The sequence below is a fragment of the Neophocaena asiaeorientalis genome, unplaced genomic scaffold (genome assembly GCF_003031525.2).
Source record: "Neophocaena asiaeorientalis asiaeorientalis breed wild unplaced genomic scaffold, Neophocaena_asiaeorientalis_V1.1 scaffold915, whole genome shotgun sequence".
Taxonomy (NCBI): Eukaryota; Metazoa; Chordata; class Mammalia; order Artiodactyla; family Phocoenidae; genus Neophocaena; species Neophocaena asiaeorientalis.
Window position 1 is genome coordinate 959,069 of NW_020172448.1, and position 6,000 is coordinate 965,068.

Here is a 6,000-nt window from a genome sequence, read left to right on the forward strand (position 1 = left end):
GTAACACATGTCTTGAGCAGGCAAAAATGCATGGTTAGTTTATATGTGAGGATTAGGGTTTTCCAGCATGTTGTTACATGTTTAAGAGTAAGAAGAACACCATTAAGCAAAGTAGCATTACTCTTAGCCGTGTTTAGATATTTTAGATATAATTTTAGGTATTGTGTAAGTGCATTTATTTTGAAGAGGTTAATCTTTTATTATTCTGAAATGTAGATATTTATTTCAGTAGATTTCTCCCTAGGCAAACTTTTGGGTAAAGAAGTGAACACATAAATATTCTCTCCCTTTATTTAGCTCTTGTAGAATCATGGATCTCTAGAACTGAAAGGAACCCTAGAATTTACTTTACCCTTTTTATAATAGAAAAGGAAATTAATGGTCAGAGGAATAAAAGTACAGTTTTTTTCAATTTTTAGTTTTCTTGATTCAAAGTAATTCTTATAAAAATAGTCATTATGTTATATTGTAAATATGTATTTCAATACAGTGACTTTTCAGAAAACTTATCTAGGTACTGTATCCCTGGTACTAAGCCTCTAATTTGTTGAAATATAATTTAATATATTTCCTATTACATAATGCTGTCTTTTTGTGTTTGAAGTTTCCTTTTTCTGAGAAAAATAGGCTGCATGTCTCTTGATGTGTTGGCATTGCCACAGCTATGTTCTTAAAACTAGCCTCCGCTTGAGTAAATTTAGTTTTAAATATTTCTTCCCCAGATGGATTGTCTAGAGCTTAATCTATTAAAATCCTTAGTTTATAGTATGCTATTTTCTAGGGTACAGCACTAAATTAATACTGTACTTTTTTTCCCCATCATCTTCTTCCCATTGTTTAAGAGTTCTTGAAGCCAGCATAGCAGAAAATAAAGCATGTTTGAAGAGGACACCTACTGAAGTTTGGAGAGATTCTCGAAACCCTTACGATAGAAAAAGGCAGGACAAAGCTCCTGTTGGGCTAAAGAATGTTGGCAATACTTGCTGGTTTAGTGCTGTTATTCAGGTAAGAGTCTTTATGCAGATCTTATTTGGTGGGCCTGACAGCAATGGAAAGTGGGTTGGGGTTGTGTTTCTTTTAAGCTGTATACTTTATATATAACTGCAGATCAGGTTTTAGTATGCCTTTCTGTCTACTAACCTAGTTTGGGGATTGCAGTATTCCCCACCCCACTTTGTTCCTCACTCCCAGTATGGAGTTTTAATGATAGAACACTACCTAATGCCTTATTCAGAATTAATTTTTCCTCCTTCCCATTTGTTGGGAATTGTCAGAGTGGAAAGAAAATATTTCTGTATATAAATCCCTGCAAATTTAGGGAAGGATGTAATCAAGGTATGAAACCAAAACTTTTTTTTTTGAGTCAGATCAGAATTATTTATATATAATGGAAAATATCATTCAAGAATTATAGTCATTTAAATACTATTTTTATGTAAGAGAGCATTTTATTTGAGGAGGGAACAGATTGAGAAATAATTCTCAATACATATGTGAGAATGACGTAAAGAATAAATGTTGATAAATAAAGAATAACATATTTTCTTTCTAACTTGGAAAGGCCTTAATGAAATGTTTCTTGAGCTCCTTATTCTAAAATGAAAAATGTTTGTATGCATAGATATCCATCGTCTTCTCAGTTTGGGCTAATTTTCTTTTTTTTTTTTTTTTTAACTTTTATGTGATATGACTTTTGACATAAATCTTTACCATTCTCAGACATTGATAATGTTATCTGTCAAATTGTAAAACGTTAAAGTCTCCTTAAATAAAACAATCTATGAATAACATGCTAATTTTAATTGCCATTTAGGAAAATTAATATTTGTGCTTATTTTCCTAACACAGCTGAATTGTAGCTTGTTTATTATTTCTGATGAGTACTTTTTAAATCATTAGATGTCTTCTAATTTACATTCTTTTACATTCAAAATATCTATTCATTTTGTACTTTTCCAAAACTGTATACTGCGTAAACTTTCATATGATATTAATGCAACTCACAGGTTATTAAGTTCATTTCTACAAGGTTGTTAATTGTGTTCTCGAGGCAATTAACCTGTAGTTTTAACTTTTTTTCTACTTTTGTGTTATAATTTCCAACTCTTTTCTGCCTTTCTGGCAAATAATATTATATAATTTGATTTCCTTTGGTTTTCTGGATTTATGCCTCACTTTTTAATAAACTGTGGTATACACTAGTTAATAATATGGTATGTTATTTGTTTTCCAGCCTATTAAAATGTTAAGGAATACCTGGATTAGCATAAAATTGTGATGATACTTTTGTTCTTGGCCTTGAGTATGCATTAATTGTTCACTTACATGCCAACAATATCTCAAACTTTATTTGCTATCTTAATCTCTTAGATCTTCTTAATAGGCTATCTTGCTTTACTTGCACTGTTAGTAAGGGCTTTTTTGCATTTCATTGTTCAATCTAAATTTCATAATTTAGTCATCATTTTAAAATATTAAGCACAGTTTTAAGGCTCTGATCTGAGTGTTTATGAGTATGCTTTGCAGCCTGTATTTGGACAAGTAGATGCTACCTTTACACTATTACAGCCAGTAAATGAGACTCATTGATTAGCTGTTTCTCTTAGAAAACTATAAGAAGTAAGAAAGTGCTTCTAAAGAATCAATAGTTTAGTTAGAATAAACACCTAGGAGAAGTAACCGCTAACCTTGAAAAATTTGGATTATAATAAAGTAACAAGATACTGACTTGGGGATGTGGAAAAACATTAAGCTTCGGAGTTCAGAAAATTGTGGGTGGGAAGAAAAATTTATCTGGAGATAACTTCGTTTTGTTTTTGAATGTAATTTTAAAGTCTCTTAACCCATTTTAAGTACCTTTTACTTTTCTAGTAATTGAAATATTTTATTTTTTCATTTCTTGACATTTGCTTAATTTCACAGACATCTGAAATATAACATTTTATCATCATAAATGGAACTTTTCACTTATGAAAGAAAATTTGGGTAGGAAATCTGTATTAGTGTTGGAAGTTTTTAAATTGTATTTTCCAAAGCAAGGTGGAACTTGTTCAGGCTGTGACATAAATGTACTGTGAAGTTTCAATTACAAACTTTTCTCAGGGATGGAATTTATTATACTTAGTTGGCAAGACTAGTATGAAACAACAGGGAATTCTTTGTAAGTATTTCTACCAATTATAGTAGTTTACTGGGATTAGCAATCTCTAACTTCAGAGTAGGTAATGAGTATAGGCTACAGAAGGCACAGCTTTGTTATATTTGTTCCTTTAGGTACTGAGACCTAAGGATTTTGGAAGAAAAGGGGAACAGAATATCAGAAAGAGACTGTAAGCAAGGAGAAGGTTGTACAGAGAATGGCTTATATAATCTTTTGGATGCTAATAATATTAGCCTGACTGTCTTTAGATTGGGTATCAACCAGTTATCTAGTCAGGACTATTTTCATCCTGTTCAAAAGGAGCTTTTATGTAGAAAGTACTAATTGGGGCTGCTTTTTCCACTAGGGTGTCATTGAATTAGGTAGTTACTTATAGGAATATGTTCTCCTCTTTCTCTGGTTTGGGGTGTTAAGTTCAAGTAATCCATGTATTCTCATGATAAACCTTAGCACCATTCCCATTTGGATGCCTCTGAGATGCTCAGAAGTAAGGTGCTCATACTTCTCAGTTTGCCTAGTACAGTCCCAGTTTACTCACATTGTACATCTATCAGCACCTATTAATTAGTCTTGAAGCCCTTTTTCATACTCAGAAGGGTTATGGGTTGGATGATAAAGTATATGGTCGCCTTATGCATAAATGATGAAACTCTAAGCTGACTAAAATACACGCATCCTGAGGGCAGAGAGCACATCACCTAGGTTACTGTTCTGTACCAGTGTATAGTAGAGTGTCTGACACGTTGGAGGAACCCTTTAAGTAATTACTGAGTTAGTAAATGAATGAACCATAAAGGAGCATATATTACTTATGGTGGAATTGAAGACTTAAGATGCTTCTACCACTCTAATGTATTAAAAGTATGGTATTGAAAAGGTGCTGCAAGTTTTCAAAACATTTCAGGATATCATTTAACGTGTTTTTCATAGCACTTGCTTTTGTCTCTAATTTTCATCAAAGAACATGAGTACATAGTTCAAAGAGAAAACTAAAATCCCATAACAATAATAGCCTTGTGAAAAATAACAGTCCTCTGCTCCAAACCACTCTGCCTGAGAAGCATAGTCCTGCTTCTTAAAGGCATCTACAACCAATTCTGTTTCTCTTGCTATCTTTGTTTTTATAAATGACATGCCTTTCTTCAGAGATAGATGAGGACTTAGCTCTTTCATTTCACCTACCTAGAATTGCCTTTCCTTTCATCTCCCAACATAGTTATATCACCAGTTAAAAATAGTCAGTAGTCAGTGTTTACATTTTCTTTGACTTTGTAGACATTATAGTGGTTTACTAAGACTACCCCTCTGTAATTCTTTGTTTTCCTGGAGTTGTCAGTTGCCACCTTTTCTTCTTTCTGTTTTCTGTATACTTATTTATCCTTAAAAATTTCCAGCTGCTTCAACCTCTCTTTTGAGGTATTATCCATAGTGTGTTTCATATACTCAAACATCTCAAACATGTTAACTCTTTTCTTTTCTTTTTTTTATGGTGACGGGAATCCTTTACAACATGAGATTTCTGTGCCTCAAATCCAGACTGGATCCTGATTTTTTTGTGGTTTAAGCATGGTTGCTAACTTTCCAAAAGCAGGTCTAGAGAAAGGGAATTGGGGAAGGGACAATTGGGGGTCAATTGGCAGGCTTTTACTTAACCCTATTTGTAGCCCTGAATCTCATCCTACCCTGAAATACACTATGACTGATTTTTATGAACCTGAGTCAGTTAAATTATATTCGAAGTTTAAATTTTCCTGTATTCCACAGGAAGAGAGAGAGAGTACTTGTCTGATGCTTCTCAGTCTGGGAAGGACATAGGGCTTTAATTGCTCTGTATACAGACTTTCAGTTTTTAATCCTGCCAGTCTGTTTCTGTCTCACATTGAAACTTATCTGACACCATTTCATTTTTTGAAAAATCCACCAAGGAGAATTTATGTTGCTTTTCCTTAGTATTTTTCATTATAGACAGTTTATGTCTCCCTTTGCTGTCTTGTCATCACTCTTTTTGTTTTCCATAAATTATGTATTTAAACTCTCATCTTCCATTAGCTCTCTGAAATTAGCAAGAGTTTAACCAAACTCTACTTTAACAAATTTCAAAATTGACACATTAACTTTGGACTGAATGAAAGGATACTTGTTTTCAATGTGTATGACTCACAAACACAATTTAGGCAGTAGTGACAATTACTCTTTCCCACCCCTTTGGAAGGCATGTGTTGACTAATACTACTGTGCCTGGTTTATGGTATAGATTGGTACTTAAAATAAATTTCTGTGATTTGTTGTGATAATCGTGGTCACAAATTCTACTTCGGGTAGTAACATATTAAGTTGTTTTCGGACATCTACCCGCTCATATTTTGCTGGAGTCCAAAACAAAACAAAATAAAAATGAAATCAGCTTTTTGAAGGCATCATAAACCCTAAAGCAGTGAGGAATTTTGAGGCTACACTTTGAGAGAACAAGAATTTCAGAGAGTAAGCTTCACATTTTGGGCTGATTTTATCTTTGAGGCAATTTCAGGAGTGACTGCTGATTGGCTGGGGAGCTAAGCAAAGTTTCACACAGGCTTGGAGCCCTAGGAAACACCTCAGATTTTCAGTTAAATTCTAAAGGGCTACACCCTAGAATTAACTGAGAACTGAAAAATAGGCCAGGCTTTATAATTTGTGAATCCCAGCTTGAGATTTTCTCAGAATTGATTGAGTTAAGATGATCTAGGCTTGCAAGTAGTCCCAGTTTTGCTGCCTGCCAGAAGGAAAGGTAAATTCTGTTAGAAGATACTATCATCTCGAACTTAGAATTTTCTCCAGTTTTTTTTTTTTTTTTTTTTGGG

General features: G+C 33.4%; 1 protein-coding gene across 1 annotated transcript in view; it reads left to right on the plus strand.

Moving 5' to 3' along the window:
• Positions 1–6,000, plus strand: part of USP25 (ubiquitin specific peptidase 25) — a 114,768-nt gene that overhangs the window by 20,448 nt on the left and 88,320 nt on the right. Inside the window, exon 3 of the mRNA XM_024737342.1 lies at positions 843–1,005. The gene's annotated coding sequence lies outside the window, so the exon portion shown is untranslated. The remainder of the gene's footprint in view (positions 1–842; positions 1,006–6,000) is intronic.